The sequence below is a fragment of the Xiphophorus maculatus genome, chromosome 4, assembly GCF_002775205.1.
Source record: "Xiphophorus maculatus strain JP 163 A chromosome 4, X_maculatus-5.0-male, whole genome shotgun sequence".
NCBI lineage: Eukaryota > Metazoa > Chordata > Actinopteri > Cyprinodontiformes > Poeciliidae > Xiphophorus > Xiphophorus maculatus.
The window spans coordinates 23,043,184-23,061,687 of record NC_036446.1 but is presented as its reverse complement, the minus strand read 5'-3'; the positions used below and the strand labels follow the sequence as shown (position 1 = coordinate 23,061,687).

Below are 18,504 nucleotides of genomic sequence, written 5' to 3'. Positions count from 1 at the left end.
TATTATATTCTGCACAATATTGAAAACAGAAAGACCATTATTAGTCAAGGTAACAACTATCAGTTTTCCACATTAAAAATAATGATGCTTTGGTTAAAATCCAATATATACATATATATTAAGATGGTAATTAATCAATTTGTTGCTAATTTAAAGATGGAATATTTAAGATGTTAACATTTGTGTATGGTACTAAAAAAAGCGACTGTTTAGGTTTAACCTTAAAATATGATAATGTTGATAATTTACACTTTTTTTTCTGCCACTCCGCATCATGAGCCTTATTTTCTGAGGACGCAGCTGACATAAACTTTCTCTCCACCAGAGATGGTGATCAAATGGACCACTGGGTGTCCCACTGGGGCCCAAAACAGAAGAAATACGGTTGTGTCACAACAGAGCACACAAATACAAATCCCCAAAGCTGCAGTATCTGTCGTACTGCTATTGCATTAGCACTCATTACAAACGCAACACCTCAGGGCGAAAACTTGCAAATACACATTTTCAACTTTGCCTGTGCTTGTGTTCTACATTATAGCTAACCTTAAGTGCTCCTCTGGTGGCAATAAGTTCATTTATTGTTACTGTTAGGCAAAAGAAAACCACAGATAAAGCTTAGTGTGTCTAATTTTACTGTCACCCCTAAAAGCCAGATTAGGAGGGAAAAGGGAGGTCATTATTTTGTGCTGGGGAGGGGTTGGTTAATCTATGAATAATGTTAAGGGTGAGGGTGAAGGGATGTGCAAAGGAGGGGTATTTAGGTGGAGGGGTGCTTAGATTGTGTTGTCTGGCAGCTCATCTATATTTTATGCTGCCACTCAGAGAAATGAAACAGGAGCCGCCCAGAACAAGGGGGGACCCTCTGACACTTCAAAGGGAAGTCCTATGGGTGGCTTCTTATTGAAGCTAGGCCTATACCAATGCAGACCCACATACATAACCCCCACCAACCCATGCTGGGACGCTGCTGGGGCCTCATTAACCCTTAAACAGACTTATGAGGCGTGCAGCGATGCAGTGCCTAATTACTCCTCTAACACACTGGGAGAAATGCTCCCAAATTGACACATAAACTAAACAACACCCATCTTATTTGCTGGTTGTGTTGATCTGGGATGCTCCAAAGAGCAAGCCCAAGTTGAAAACCAAGAGTTTTCTTAACGATTAGCAGTAACAGAAGCTTACTTCCCCTCCTCTCTGTTGCTCCCACGCTACAGTCATACAATAGCTGTACTTCATAATTTGTGAAACCTGACAATGATAATGAGGGGAAAAGAAAGATGAAAGAAGAGGAAAGATAAGGGACACCGGATGAGGGGAAAACAGGCACATATCAAAAGAAAGGGTCTAATTGAGGTAACACAGGCAGCCAAGTCCACAGCTTCATTTGCATAAAGCAGTGCAGCTTCATTTGGCCATCTCTAACGACGCTAATGTCTTAACAAATTAATTTTGCTAATTAGGCACGCCCAGTGGAACTCACCAGCAGATTAAGCAGATTAAACAAACAGATGCTTATTACCCCTGGGCGGCCTGAGAGGTGCATTTCTATGGGTATGATTGTCGTGCTGTATGCTCTGTATGCTACACATCCTACATTGTGTGACTGGTACCATTTAAGAGTGATGTCCAGGTCCAAATCTAACAGTTTCTGTCAGTTGCTGGATGCCTACTGATATACACAATAAAACAGGAAAACTGTTTACAAAATAGCTAAAAAGGTTGATATTACCACCGCAGGGGCATAAATGTTTGATTTCATTATGTAATTCATGAATATTTTCAGTGTTAGGGTAATGGATTTTTTGTAAAAGAGCTAGGAAGATATAATTTGAAATTTCATGTAATCAACTGCATGTTTTAGGCAATTGTTGCTACTTTGTAATCAAATTAACATATAGATCCTTTTTGCCAAAATTTTGAGTGTTTATCATTCCCTCAAACCTTTTAAGTAATAAAGTTTTCTTTATCATTTTTTAAATTTTAAATCATGTTTCATTTTTTGTGCTCTATCATTCTGAAAGCCCTTTGTGATTTTAATCTGTGAAATGTGCTATAAAATAATACTCACTTAAATAATTTTTTGTAACCCATTCAAGGGAATATTATTGCCATTTCGGTTTTAAACTGCGCTGTCAAACATCCAAACTAATTGAAAAGCCTGTTCACCTTCTCTCCTCTGGAGGCGCTGCACCATTAAACTCTGAAGGAAACGACATGAAAACTTCCAAAGAAGACATGAGCGCCTTCTTCACAAAATGATGACAAAATGGACGTGGCATCCGATTTTAATGTTTATAGCACATGTGTCAAACTCAAGGCCCGCGGGCCACATGAGCACGAATTGACTACAAACTACATCTCCCATAATGCCTTCCGATTCTTACCAGCCAACATTACGGCTCCTCGCCACTAGAGTGCAGCAGAGTCACCTCAAGCTGTTATTAATTTTCCCAGCGAATAAAACTGAAGCATCGACAAGCTAACAAGCTAAAGAGCGAAGTTCCGTGACATTTCAATCGAGGACTTTTACCGTCTCCTGCCCCCTGATTTGATGCCACAGCTCCGACTCCACGCAGCTCGTGTTTTGTCCACGTTTGGAAGCACCTATCTGTGCGAACAGATGTTTTCAATAATGAATTTAAATAAGACCAAACACAGATCGCGCATTACTGACGAAAACCTACACGCCGTTTTGTGGATCGCCACAGAATAGAACTAAAACCAGACATGGACGAACTGACCAGGGGGAAACATTGGTAAGCACGAACAAACTAAATTTAAATAGAATGAATGTAAAACCAAAACTCAGTATACTGGAATATGCATATAGTTTATTGATTTTGCTTGTTTTGTGTTTATTTACAGAACACAATGAGGATGTGTGTGAGTTGGTGACAGGGTGAAGAGGATCAGCTTTGTGTTCAAGGACAGGCAACATCACCTCATAGTTTGGTTCTTATGTGAAATACATGTTCGTTGTGTAATAAATAACGAACAAGTTTTGTGAATGAAGTTGAGAGTTAATATCAAAACTTGTTTTTTATTCTTTGTTTGCTTATCTTTAAAGCAGACAAAGATTAATTTTCCCAGCGAATAAAACTGAAACATCAACAAGCTAAAGAGCGAAGTTTAGCTGAGCAGTTTAAAAATACTGAGCATATTTTTAAACTGAGCAGTAATTTTACATCCATGCAAACTCAAATGTAATATTTAAAACTTGAATACATAAAATCAGTTATTTAACAATATGAGGTGTTTAATTTATTTTTAACATTGTATTTTCATACATTTATGCGAGGGTTGCCCAAGTCTAGTTTTCCAGACCTATCACTCTGCAACTTTAGATGTTCTTTCTCTAACACACCTGGATCATTGACTCATTCATAGGCCTCTACAGAACTGAGTTGCTGCTAATGAGGGAAGTCAACTTTTTGTCTGGGGTACGTTTTAGCAGGGACGCATCTAAAAGTTGCAGTCTGGAGGACTGCACTTGGGCATTCCTGATTTATACCGTCAATGTGCCCCGTTGAGGATGGCCAATATGCTGAAGTGGCCCTTGGTGAAATTGAGTTTGACACCCCTGGTTTATAGGATTTCTCTTTTGTCTTTGGTAAAAGATCATGAGCGATTTCACTTTAATCGATTTCTTCAATCACTTCAATCGGTTTTTAGGCAGACCATAGTTCGCTTTTTTGGTCTGCATCAGAGTTCAATTGTGCATTCGCATCTCCCCAAACCAAACACACCTTTTAAACAAATTAACTAGAGTTCAATTATAGTGGACTGAACACGTCTTCCAGTACAGTAAAGAGTGTTTGAAAGTGCGTGCTTGCTTCAGATTTCTTTTATTTTTGCTTTTTTTTCCACATATAAGTGCTTCACGTTAGCAAACTGATTTTAATATCGGACAAGAATGACGTAAATGCAAAAGGTATTTTTAAAATGATAATTTACTTTACTAAAGAGCTTTCCAAAGCAACCTGAACCTGTGAAAAAAAGTATGTCCTTTTTGCTTAGTAATGAAATTAATGTGATTAATCACATTTTTAGAAGCTGAATTCAGTATCATTAGTCACATACAGGCCCGATTATTTCAGAACGTATAGAAGCAAGAAGTGATAAAATTAAATGTGTTTAACTACATGAAGTAGCATAAAAATCGAATACATTACTAAAAAAAGGTATAGATGAGCTGCAAAGTCATTGAGATTTGTCAGATTGGAAAGGTTAAAAAGCCACTGGGATGGAAGCAAACAAAAAATGAGAGCCATTGTCCACAAATGGAGAAACCATGTTTGCCACAGTAGACAACATCTGAAGCTCTGCAGGTCCCTCTGTCCTCAGTTAAGGTTTGTGTCAATGATTCAACAATAGGAAAGAGCCTGGGCCACATTGGCATAAACCACAGATGACAAAAATAATACAAGGGCCCAACCCACACTTCCCAAACAGACTCTTCACAATCCTCAAGGCTTTTGTGAAAACATGCTCTGTATTGATAAGACAAACGTTTAACTTTTCAGAAAGTGTTTCCTGTAATATTTACTGTAAAACACACAGAATTTCAGAACAAATAGCATCATATCTACCAGATATGTACCTGGTTTATCCTAAACCATATCCTTGAAATATAAACACCAGTCACTGGTGTTTTCTTTTTTTTGTACTCGATCTCCTGTCTTAACCCTGAAGTTTACAACTTCACCACCATCGGAGTCCAGCATTAATATCCCCAGCCATCTCCACCAGTTTCCTGGTGTGCTGAAGTTTGACAGCTGCAGCCCTTTTTGGCAGTGGTGAAATGAATAGATTACAAGCAGTAATTAGTTATACAGCAAAATCAATGTGCTCTGGGGCAAGACCTGAGGCTGGGGCAGGAGGTACAGAGGCGAAGGGGGTGTAGCGGTGTGCTTGTATGTGTGTGTGGGATGGAGAGACACAGGAAAAGAAAAAGAGAATAGAAGGGGGTGCCAGGAAGCCACAAGGGAATAGAGAGAGAGAGAGAAAGGCTAAGGTTTGCAAAATAAAAGGATGCAGTGTTCACTTGGCATGACTAACAATTACTGCTTGCTGAAAGAGTCTTCACAGCACGCAATATTGTTTTTTATTTTTTTGTAATTTTGGCTACCTTGTGAAAAAACAAAACAAAACAATGACAACAACAGGACAATATTTTGCCCTTTCTCAACTGTAAATATTTCAAACAACCGTGATCTTTCTTGTGCCATAAATTTGATGTAAAAATTATCACTTTCACCAGGAATCTGTGAATAACTAGATAAGGAAAACGTGATTATTTTGTGTTTAGCCAATGAACCATTTCCAAAGCTTCTCTATCAGTTGTTTTAATCACACAGAAACTTCACAATGAGCTCCATGAATAACATTGTAGTAACTTAGAGGTTGTTAGGAACAAATTGTGAAAACTAAGAAATGTTACTTTGAAGAAGAATCTTTCTACCAGTGTTGTCAGCTGATTTAATCTTCACAAATTTTATTTGCAAGTTAATGTAGTGACTGGGAATGTACTTATCAGATTGGGATTAATTCAGTTCATTTTATTTCAAATCATTTGAGTTCAGTTCAGTTCATTTCAGATTAGGTACATTTCAATTCAATTCATCTCAATTTAGTTCAGTTCAAATCAATTTTGTGTGATGACAAACAGTTCAAACATAAAAATAGATTTTAGCTTGCCCACAATACATTTGTACTCATGTTGGAATGTTTTCTGCTTTTGAGGATTAAATACATGAGAGGATATGTTAAATACAAATTTAATTTCTATTAACCAGTTTTTTTTTGCCATAGATATGCCCCTAAAGTCAGCTGCTGGTGGACACTTAATAAAGCAACTTTTCACCTGAGTTTCAAGTTTAAAATCAACCACAAAAAGCTCAATCTTCATATGAGCAAATCTTTGTATGGCTTTACACTTCCAAAAATTATTAAGCTCCATAAGTGTGGTTTGGTGTTTGAGAAGCATAATTTTAAAGGGTGTTTTAAATGGATCGACAAATAACACACACACACACACACACACACAAAAGAGACTAGGGGGGCGAGTAAGCTGGTGTAGGATGGTGGGGTACACACCCCCAGCTCTGAATATGCCCTCCAGTGATGCATCTTGCTCCTTTTTTTAGTGGCAGAGTGCTGGATGACCTGCGTGTGATCTCCTTCATAATTAACATATGCTTGTTAGTCAGGGTTGGCTGGAAGCACACACACACACACACACACACACACACACACATAAGCACCCCCACGCACATGCACACAACTGAGTCTGATGGAGAGGAGGGAAGCAGGAACTGTGAGTTACATAACACTAAGGTAAAGAGTCACTGGAACTCACAGGTGAATCAATGCATTTCTGTCACTTACACTCCCATCCCTTCAGTGTTTTGCATCCTCTTTCCTTTTGCTGAAGCTCACTTATCAGCTTCAGCGCCGTAGGTAAATCTGATCAAATTTGCTCAGAAAATGACTCTGGTCCACTTTAATAGGGTCATGAATATGAAGTGCTGAATGGGCACGTGTCATATTTGTCCAATTTATCCCAACCTCATTTGGACATAATGAAGACATGCACCTAGTTCTGATTGTTCTCTGTATTCCCCATGGCTCTTGACCTCCAACTGAAAAGATAAATATAATCTCCTTAACCTATCAGGATTACAGATGAAAATCGGTGTGTGCAAATGCCAATTTATTCCCCAGCAGGAAATCCAAAAGTGTTTAATCATTATCCCTACATTATCGACTGTCTGCGAGGTTAGAGTGCCAACTAAGACAAATTCTTCATAAAATACTGTACTGTCTTTATGGAATAGCACAAAAATGTTTCAGAGGGACAGTGAGAAAAGAACAGGACATGAGGAGAAAAAATTAGGAAAGTGTTCACATCCAAGTATTGTTTTGCAGCTACCAGCACAGAATTACTGTATGCATGTTTGCATGAGTGTGTATGTGGTGGAGGGGGATGCTGTCTGGCAATGTGGAGGTGTCTAGTCGGTGTGGGAGTCAGTGTGGAAGTCTGTGTGTGCACGCGTTTGCACTCATAGCATCTCAATGACATCAAAGCGCTGTGCAAACTGAGCCCCTGGCAGCTCTTTAGAATCCCATCTCCCCGCTCTGTTTAAAGCAGGCAGGAGAGAAAGGACCCAAACTAATAAAAGAGGTGTTATTCAAAAGAGGAGTAGACTGCTCAAATGTGTGCCATTTCTCTGTGTGCGAGCACAACTCAGAGAGAACGGGACAGGTAAAGAAGAAAGAGGAGAAAATGTGTAGGAAACGACAAAAAGATAATAGCGAGAGCAAAGGTGACAAAAGGGTAGAAAGGAAGAAAAGATCACAATGTTTTCCCAGAAGCCTAACGTTTATCTCACAACTTTTCATTGTTCATTTGTGTTGCTGACACAAAAGGTTTGGTGACTGTTTGTACAATCGTGCAAAGAGACGTCCAGATTTCTCAAGCTCTGACGTTTTTGCGTGAAAGGTTGTGCTTGGTGGAAGAAGAGTAGGAGGATAAAAAAAAATCAAATTGATTTGTAACATAATTTTTGTAACAATCTGTCTAGTTGTGCTCTGGCTATTAACACTCCCAATTGTCACAATACTCTCAATTCAATTCAATTCAATTCAATTCAATCCACATTGGTGGGATTCAGTTCAGCTGCAAAGAGCAGTGTATGTAAGAAAATCTTAGGAGTCTTTCTTTTGATTTAGATGTTACCTAAATAATGTAATAATAAACCAAGATTATGCAAACAATAATAAAGAAATGCAGTGAGAAAGCTGAAGTGACTGTTTAGTCACAAAATGTGCATTTCATGTCTCTCATGCATCAGCAGCTTTGTTAATGTTAAAGGTCATGCTGTTTTCTGGTTTGTGTTTAACTGTGTTTTTTTTCTGTTGTTGAAAGGCAACAGCACCAAATTATTTTATGGTTCTCAGAATTTCAGCATAATTTATCTCTGCAATAATCATCATTACGATACTTACAATTAAATTTCATTTTAATTAAATTGAATGCAGGAACTTGTCTTGCATTTCCTTTTACATAACTACAGAGCTTGAGGTGAATATTTGTATTTTCACACATATGATTCCACATATATCATTTTTAGCTGTTTATTAGTGCAAAATGTTGCATAATGTTGTTGAGATGCAAATACAGCACCCTGTAACGTTATGTGTAGTTTCCATTGATTTCAGCATTTCTTTACCATTTTCCCAACTTTTATTAATTTAAATCAAATAAATTGAAACCAATAGTATATACAGGAAAGTCCTATCACTTGCGCTTCTATTTCTTTGTAAATTAAAACTGCCAATAATGTAACCATGAAAATCATAGTGTTTTTTCTACTAACGTAAAAGTACAAGAAACATCCATTTATCTCCTGCTTTATGGGCTTTGTTAGTGCTAACGGCTGTGCTATATTTACACAAATTGAGGAAGTAAAAGAAAGAAACTACAAAACAATGTTGGATTGGTCTACTCAATTTTACAATAGATTTTTTCATTGTGAATTTTTAGGTTGGGAAACTGACATGTCTGAAAATAAATGACTTCCCTGTTCTAAATGCGTTGGTCATTTCATGATTTTATTTATCACTCATGTCTGATTATTTGCCAGTTTTTGCTCTTAACGGCTCCCCATTATTTGCCAGACTTGATAAGAGCTTCCAAAAAGCCGAGGCGAACGTCTTCTGAGAAGTACTGCTCCTTCTTTTCCAAAGCTCTCACTTGGAATGCAGAGTTTGAGAAAAGTAAGGCATGAGATAGAGGAAGGGCTGCAGAGGAAACACTGCAGTTCAATTGATGCTGTAAAATAAAATAGTTTGTAAAAGGGGAAATAAATGCAGCAGTGGGCGGAAGATTCATGTGCTCAAATAAACTGGGGCTTTTGAATTTTTAATTGCAGCGGCCCTAATTATGGCCATCAGACGGTACTTCTAAACACACTCAGTGCACTTTCTCCCCATCGCTCTTTTCCCCCCAGCCTCTTCAGTTTGGCTGCGGACGAGGCCTCAGTCCGGGTGTATTTTTCCATGCCATTAATATTTGATGAAAATGGGCCAGGCTGCATCAGCTGCTCATCGCCACTAAGAACATGGCCTCCATTATGAGTCCCGTGTTTCCTTTCAGCTGCGTGCATTAGCAGAATGACAGAGCGCAACAGAAAGCACAGACAGATGTGATGTGCTAACTCATGTTCACACACATTGGTCGTGAGGGTGCGCGTGTTGGGCGTGTGTGTGTGAGAGAGAGAGAGCTGGCTCGTCAACTATCCCTGTCGATTGATGCTATTAGATGTTGAGAAACAGTTGGGTGTGAGCTATAATTGAGCTGACACTAATAATGAAAGCAGATACTGTCTGGAAGCCCTTGGCAATATGCTAAAGATATTGATGCCTCTAATAATTCAGGGGCTCGACAGAGTGAGGAAGGATTTTTTTCTCACCTTCAGATCTGGCTCAGGAAACAAGGAAATAAGATATAAAACGCCTTTTAGATGTGCTACAGATTAATCTTTTAAAGCTTTTTTTTCCCTGTAGTACCAAGTCATCAGGAAGCACTGAAACTATATATTACAGCATGGAGTTTGTTGGAGAATACCTATTATCTTAGCAGTTAGCAGCAGAGGGTTAACATGCCGACCCTGTTTGATTCGACAGCACCGGTGGTTAGCCTGCCTACACATATGTTCACACATATTTTGTTTCCATGTTATCATTCACTGGGGATTGTAGAAGACCAATGTTCAGGATTGTAAGTTTGTGTTAAGCTTTGGTCAAGGACTTCCATAATGATCAACTCAACCTTGTGACTCCTGTCAGAGAGCCAGGTCCCTTGGGGTGTGTGCATTTTTGTGTGTGTACGCATGTGGGGACAGAGTGGGTGGGGGGCTGTCTGAGTCCTGAACCCCAAGATGAGGTGGATCACTTAAAGGCTTGCCTGTCAAAAAGATTGCTTTGCTAGCAGCCCTACAACGCTAATAAAGTGAAAACTTGTGTATTGTTGATGAATTTTCAAATCACTAGACAATTTAACAAAATCCACATCTTCTTCCACTTCCTCTGGCTTCTACCAATTACTCATTTAAATTATTTAAAGGAACAGAGTCCGTCACACTCATGTGGCCAGAACCCAAAAAAGTGGTTCAAATGGAAAAAGACTGATTTGCCAGTTGGATTTGATGGAGCTTAAAAAAAAAAAAGGGCAATTTTGAGTTGCAGCTCAGCAGGTAATGCCAAATGGAAAGAGACGGGGGTTAGTAGAGTAGAAGGCCCCTGTCATCTCAAGCTCTCAGCTTGTTTGATCAACATCAAATTTTAATTTTTCTCTCAGAGTTGTGGCTGAAAGGTTGTTCTGCCCGTCCTGCACACGGCTCCCGTCTCCCCGAGTTTGCTGGTTGTGAGGCAAAAGCAAACCGACGAAAACGATAGGATGTGACATGGGCTCCCATGCAAAACCAGAGAGATGCAGGCAGAGGAAGTCAAAAATAATTTCACTCCTTTTATTGTATAATGTTCATCATCATGAGACATGCTACTTCGATAAATGGCCCATTTGAGATTACCATCTGTTAGGCACAAACGGCTGCAACATCATTAAAATAAATCCCTGACTTTTCCTGGAATTATTATCTGTGGAAACAAACTGCATCTATACATGTAAAAATAAAATCACCACCAGGGGAAATTTTGAACTTAATTACTTCAAAGGCTTCCTCAAGACAACAGCACAAAGCTACATGAGTTCAGGACCCCCAAACAACTCTAAACGGGCTGCGGTCCCAACATGGTGGCTTGAATATCTCCTAATTGGATGATGGAAATCACACGGGCCTTTTGTTGGGCTTGGTGCATCGGGAACACACCGCACGGCTTTTCTCTATTTTTCATTTGCATATTCATTGAGATATCAATTATTTATCCCTCACCACAATCACTCGCTACACTGGTATTGTACGTGCCTCCATATAAGATAACCCGGCGTCATAGGAGTATGACTGGAAAATAATTTGGATTATATAAATCAATCCGTATAACAGCATTTTTCAAAACGATAAACTATGTCAAACTAAAATAAGTTGCATAATGAATTTGAACAAAAACTGTACATTAAAGTTTAAAATTAAAACAAGAAAAGAAATTAATTTAATGCAAATGATTTTTAGGTGATAAATATATTGTTTTGGTTTTACTCATTACTTTAGCTGTTAATTATTATGGTGCATTTACAATTTAACACATTATGTTTTCGCATTGCTTTACAGGTTTTCTCTTCTGTGCACACACCCCTCCACATCCACACACACACACACACACGCACACACACACACACACCCTCAGCCGTTAACAACTGAACTGTTCTCCCTCAGCATGTAATATATGTTTATATTATGTGAGAACAGGACACAATATTTGAAAACCTCTCAAACAATAACCCCATATCCCCCCAAGACACATTCCTATTCGTGCATTATTGCCCCATAAGCTGCTTTTGTTGTCATTTTGTTATTATTGTCATTATTGTAGGAAAAGGAAGAGATGTGACTAATCAGAATATTATTTCAACATTGAGGCGCAACTGACTATTACAGCTGCACCTCAACCAAATATGACCCGAGGAAAAAAAAAAAAAAGAAAAAGAAAAACATCATGGCCTCACCAGCCAATACACTTTCTCCTTCAACACACCCGCACACACACACGCACGCCCACACCCAAACACACGTTCTGGGCAACACATTACAAGCCGTAGCACGGAATAGATGACCGCACTTACTTTAAATGTCCCATGAAGAAAAGTTTTCTGATTTTTTTCCCCCTCCACCTCTCTCACTCCAACTCCACTGTTTCCACGAAGATGAGATAGGAGCTCTGGGAAAGTGTGCCTGCCATTGGCACCCATCTGTTAGCCTCTCTTATCAGATATCTACCATTTCAAAAAAAAAAAAAAGAAGCATGTAGATCCATGTGATTTTTGTACATTTTCCCCCCGTATTGTCCTCTACCTTGCACGGATGCAGACTGTGCTCTCTGTGCATCTGGTTGCACAAGCACAATCAATATGGAAGGGGAGAGCTATTTTATGATTGGAGAAGTTGTTGTGTTTTTGGTGGTGAAATTCATTATTTAGTATCTGAACCTTCAGCAATTCAGTATCATTTATTCATAAAGTCCCTTTTTGCCAGGAGGAAATGGATACAGCTGCAGCAGCAGAGAGAGAGAGCGAGAGAGAGAGAGAGAGAGAGAGAGAGGAGACGGGGAGAAGCGAAGGAGAGAGAGAGAAGTAAGAAAGGGAACGATTGGGAGAGATGAAGGGAGAGAACATGTGTGTATGGGGGGGGTGCGAGAAGGGGCGGTGGATGGATTGATGATATTGATCAGGCAGTTCTTGAAATAAAGGCTCTATGTTTTTTTCAAGCTCTTGTGATTGACAGATAAAGAGACGAGATGGCTGGGAGGAGGAGCGGGGCCTTGAACATCACATGGTCGCACCGAGCGATTAAAGCAGATCCTCTGACAAGCGCAAGCAAGTCGGGTTCAAGCAGACTACAGAGGCAGAGGGGATGGATTGTGAGGAATCACTCGAAATGATGTTTGTTTACTTTGCAAAATCACAGGAGAAAGAAGGCAGAGGGGAAGAGTTGTTAAGTGCCGGAGCTGCGTTTGTGCTCGATGCGTCTTGCTTTGTAAATTTGTTCCAAAGAAACTGCAGCTATGGACCGTACACATGCTGACTAATATTGAAATGGCTGCTCTATCCATTGAAAAAGAGGGAGGGGGGGGGGACTGCTGCAATAAAGGGAACATGTTAAAAAAAATGGAACTGTGTTTCGGGTTAGTTTGAATCTGCTGTGTGAAGCACACAACACAAAGCAGAGGAGATGTATGGAATCACTTAGCCCACAATGTTTTACCCTCCTTTTTTTCTGACAAGGAAATCTTTCTGCAACCACAGAAGAAAAGGGAAACGTATGGTCTTTTATTTTTTTCTTTTTTTTTCATTGTCTGTTTTGTATTCTGTTCGGAATAAAAGCAATTTGAGAGTCGCTCCAGCTATTGAATTATTTAGATACAACTTAGTGCAAACGCTACCAACAGAAATTGATGATATCCATCTCAGTCAGGCAGTAAAGAATGAGGCGCACCTGTAGCTGCCATGGCCTTTGGCTTCAGCGATTCCATTGGCTGCCAGGACTTCCTGTTGGGTGGCGTGGTTTTGTGGATTTCTTGTCTTGTGTTGGTGACAGTTTGGATCATTAGAAGTAGAAGATTATAATTAAACTACCTTTGTACATCACATTCGCAACCAAAAATTAATAGTAACTAAAAATGATATGAATAGGACAGCAGATCTTTTTTGCCTGTGGATTATTGAAAACTTTAAACAGATTTCACTGCAATGCCTTTAAAAAAAAACAAAAACAAACAAAAAAAACATGCAGATTATCACATTAAATGTAAGTGCAATATTTAGTGTTAGTAATCCACTCGCTCACACCTTTTCCCCTGTTCCTAACTGTAGCTCCACTGTGGGTTTTAAACCAAACACTTAAGGCTCTGAGCTACTTCAGAAGATGGTAGAAACCTTTCACAGAATGAATTTAATTATCCTTGAATAGCTGCACAATTCCCTCCTCTGTTAATGTGAAAATACAGAAAACACATACGTCTCAGAAACAGGATGAAAGACAAACATGGAAATTGGTGTAATTTTATAACACAAGGAGAACAAAGTAACTATTTCCACGTAGGCGACAGCTTTTTATTAAAAAGAAAACCGTAAATAGCAAATCAGAGAATTTCATATGTTAGTATTGTGTTACTACTTACCGTACTTGAACATTTTTGCCTGTCTGCCGGTCAACAAATAAAGGAACTGTCACCACATTTGTGAATATTCCTTTTGGGTGTCGTAAAGCCCTGAGAACTATATTGTATTTATGTACTGTGAGCAGCAGCCTAAATGCAGGAAATCTGTTTGACGGTGAAACTCTATGGTTTTCATTTTCCCGAAATGACTGGCAATTTCAGTATTTCAGTCTCAGTGAACTACACAAGCGACTCGTACCGGGAGCAATTTCTGAAAAATGTTGTCGAGGGCAGAGCTGAGTGCGGATTAGGAAGTAATTGAGACGGAGTTTACAGTTTTGCATAAAATGTGTTAGTAGAAAAGCAACAACAACAAAACTCAAACAAACAAGCTTTGATAAGCAATGCTTAGCACTTCAAATGTTATTCAGTTTTCTTTATTTGTATGTCAACACGAATTGTTAAAAGATTTTGAAAACCGACAATGAATGTTTTCTTTTTGAACACAACTTTAGTGCATTTGTTTGATTGGAAAAAGAAAATAACATAATAAGGAACAATGTGTTAAGCATTTTTTTTCATAAGTTCTCTAAGGAGCGAAGTGATTATCTTTACTAATTTTGTATAAGAAATGTAACTGAAGCATTTTTTAAAATAATTTTCTCTTTCTTTTTATGATTGACCAGAGTTAGTTAGTCATGTACTTTTTCCTTGGGGAAAAAAAAAATAACAGAAGACTAGAGATCCTGTCTCTTGCTCAAAAGGGGAAAGACGAGAGAACATGTCGTTCAAGTCAGGCAGATGTGAATTGAAATTTATCATCTATGAAGTAAAAAAAAACTTGTCTAAACAATTACTAAGTCTGAAACAAGTGGAGCTGCAACAATGTTGGATGAGGACTCAACTCTTTCTTGTCAACTTGCACAATTAGAAGGAAAGTAACAGAGTTTAAAATTGAGTTTAAAAGAAGCCTCTCAAGCTCACTGAGAAAACTGCAGCAGTGTTTTCAGTAAGAGAAGGTCCCACCAGGGCCGGCCCATTGCAAAAGCAAGATGAGCTTCTGTGTTTTGCCCTCAACACAGCAAGGAGCAGCAAAAAATGTTTTACTTCTGATAAGGAATAAAAATCTTTTTGAGAAATGTTCAGTAATGTCTAATCAATTAGAGTATGTGTTCTGAAAAGTCTCGTTTGTCAGCTTAAGAGTACCTTTAAAAACCTAACATTTAAGCTGTTATTAAACGCACTTCTCATTAAGCCAACATTTCTGTATTAAAATGTTTTTAGTGGTCTAGATATTTTCATGATCTGTAAATGAAAAATTATAACTTATAGGAATGATAATTCCTCTTATGATTAGCCTGTGCGTAGTTAATCTTTGTAATATGCTTCACTTTGTGAATAACAGTGTAACACTCTAATTTACTGAATATGACTTAATTTCGAATGAGCTTCAAAGGTTTATAAATAACAAATAAAAAAGAACGTGAAACTGTATATTAATTTCAGAGTAAAAAGAATTGATCAACATACTAGGTCAGGTAGAGAAAGATGAATAATAGGTTGATAAATATATTCCCTTTCATAATTTAATGTTGCTCATTTAGTTCTACAGTACCTATAAACTCAATATCCTCATTTTATAGAAAATCTTACTATTTAAGGGTGGCACTTTCCAACTTTGTACCATTGTTTCCCAAAACCCCTTTCAGAGTATTAGAGCATTCATATATTAATAACTTATAGAATGCATTCATTTCATTAAATTAATAGAAGGAGTTGTGAATCTTCTCTTCTGAATCTAAAAAAGGTATATCTTTGTTCCACTTTATCTGTATGTTAAATAGAATCCCTTCCTTCCCCTTGACATCTTAAAAGGTTATCCTTTGCAGATTGAGATTCACTTGATAAATGGTTATTGTTGAACAAGAGCAAAATATATATTGATCAAGAGTCATGACATAGTAGATTAATAGAGCCGTTGTTATTTTTTGTTCCAGCCTGTCTGCGTTTTGATGCTCAGGGGAGTCTGCTGTCTTCTTCTGATGTCATGGATGCAGAAAAGATCAGACAATAAGCTAAATAAAGACGCTCTATTAAACCAGCAATTACCTCACAAGGCTGAAATGATTTATTGCATCTCATTGAAGGTAAAAGCTCTGTGAGTGCCACATAACTAGATTATAAATTTTAGTTTCCCGATGACATAGCAGCAAACTGAAACACCACTTTTCTTCTTGTAAACTTTATAGGAACAGCTATTCATCGTCCAGTAGATGCGGTTGCAACACGGACTTCATCAGTCTGAGAGAAAACAACAATACAATACCAAAAAAATATATATATAAAATCCTTTGAAGATTTCCTGGAGCGAAGGGCTCTTGCACTGGGACTACTTTCAGCTGTGCATTGACTGGCAACTCCAGAGCCAGTCATGTCAGCTGTCGATCAAACTGGAAAAGCACAAAAGTCTGGCTCCCAAACCTCCACCAGTGTGTGCAGATCGCAGTGCAGGGCTACCAGGGGCCAACAACATTAAAGTGCCTGCTTCTCCTTTATTACCAGGAAGGCACAAACGCTCTGCCTGCCAAAACCCTTGTGAATTCACATTCCCTCCTAAATTAGATGTACCTGCAGACCGATGTGATACAATTAGGAGCTGATTATTTGTAAATCAAACGATGACAGCCTGACCGTGTGGCTGTCTGGGATGTTGTGGTCCTCTGGTAGCCAATCCCCTGCCTCGGGAGAATGGTAATTGATTCCCAGGCCCCCCCTGTGGGAATGCTGCTCTGCTCGTCTCGCAAGGCAGAGATGCACAAGTGTCTCTGGGACTGGAAATTTCAATGAATACATCCATATTGTAAATTTCTCCACAGAGTTTTCTGGCAGAAAACTTTGGGGTGAAAAAATAAAAAAAATAAAAGGTGGAATGTTTTTGTTGCTGCAGAGTGAGGGAGGAAACCAGCAAAAAACAGCAAAAATAATGCAATAAAGAGCGAATAAACTTTAGCAGAAGTGTATGAGGTTCTTTGGTGCTTTTAGCAAGTGGCTTGATATTAAAATGTGTTTTGCGTGTGGTTTTGGTAAGCATGTGCTGTTTCATTTGTATGTGTTTGTGGCCTGTGCCAAATCTCTGCCGTTTTCTGAAGCCTCTTTTAAAAATGTATGAGATGTTGAACCATTGTGTTTGTGTACACACACCCTGACTTCAAAGGGTAACTGTGCATGTTAACCTTTACTTTTTTTTTTTTTTTTCATCTGAAGCACCAGAGGTTGCTGTAATGTGACATGTAGATGCAAGTTTGCCTATCCTAGTGTTAAATAGCCTTCGGTCAGACCCGGACAATTAACTCCTAAAGGAAAAGCCACATGTTAATGTGTTAATGTAACAACTTGTGGCGTCCACTGTCCCCACATGCTTTCACAGATGGCTGGTCAGTCAAAGACTCCATGCAAACAGATAAAGTTCCTTATATCAATCAGTTATTAACCTATTAAGATTGTATAGGTTCACTGTGTTATACCCAGTATTAAATGGAAATTTAATTTGAATTTGGTCTGATCATACATATGTATCGATTGGTATGCCAATTTGATTTGGTGCAACACAAATAAATAAAATCAAACTGTATTAATGCAGTAATAAGAGCTGAAATAGTAATATTGCATTTTTATTTCAGCTGATAATAAGAAAATCTGCATCAGGTGTCCTTTATGGTCAGGTGCCGTCACAAGAAATGTTACAATTTAACACAATAAACAAAATTATGATTTAAATGTTTGAATTTTTAAAACAAAAAACCATTTCTGACACAATAATTTGTTTTATTTGAACAGCAGAATCAAATGCAAGCAAGTCCAAGTGGTGAAATGCAAACTGTGACAGAATAGAGAATAAAAGAGAGATTACAGAGATTGTGACCTGAGAGTGTATCAAAACAGGCATCTTGTGAGAGCACTCCAGCCATCAGTTCAAGAGCTAAGAGAGTGCTTCATTGAGGATTAGGTCCTTCAGAATCACTCATCCACAGATCTCAGCCAGTATTCCCAGTGAGACTGATTATCTGGGCCTGTCGCAGACACAGAGGATAATTACAGGGTCTCCCCGAGGTCACTGCTCCCACCATGCCCCACGAATGGAAATACACTGCTGAGCGAAATGCCGGCAATGGCAGGGGAGGGATACAGGTTATTCTCTCTCACCTGCATGCACACAAACAAAACAAAAATTATTACCTACTTTTTTTAAAATAAAAAAAAAGAGGACAGGCATCTTCTGCCTGTCCTCTTCGTCTTAAACTCAAACATTTCAGTCTTAATTATCACAGACTTTTTCCCTCTTTAAGGTTATTTCCCGTCTGTCCCCAACAGTCCACCCCTCCTCTTTGTTTTCTTTTGTCCTATTTCAGCTCTGCCCCTCCCCCTAGTGGCAACTTTATACATTACATAATGATAACTTTAATAGCCCAAGCTAAATTTCCCATGTTGTCCCAGAACTGCGTGCCATTACTGCTGGAGTGTGGTAAAGATGTACAAGGATAGGAGAAAAAAAATTGTTGGAGTTGGTTCCTTGGCAAGGACAAAGTGACACGGGAAGAAATCCTAGACCTTTTTCTGTCCCATGGCCCCTGCAGAAACATGACACCAAAGCCCCTTTTACAT

The 18,504-nt window shown here is 38.6% G+C and overlaps 1 long non-coding RNA gene across 1 annotated transcript in view; it reads left to right on the top strand.

The window, feature by feature from the left end:
• The window catches only part of LOC111608430, a 52,209-nt gene that overhangs the window by 17,444 nt on the left and 16,261 nt on the right, over positions 1–18,504 (top strand). The gene's annotated exons all lie outside the window — the stretch shown is intronic.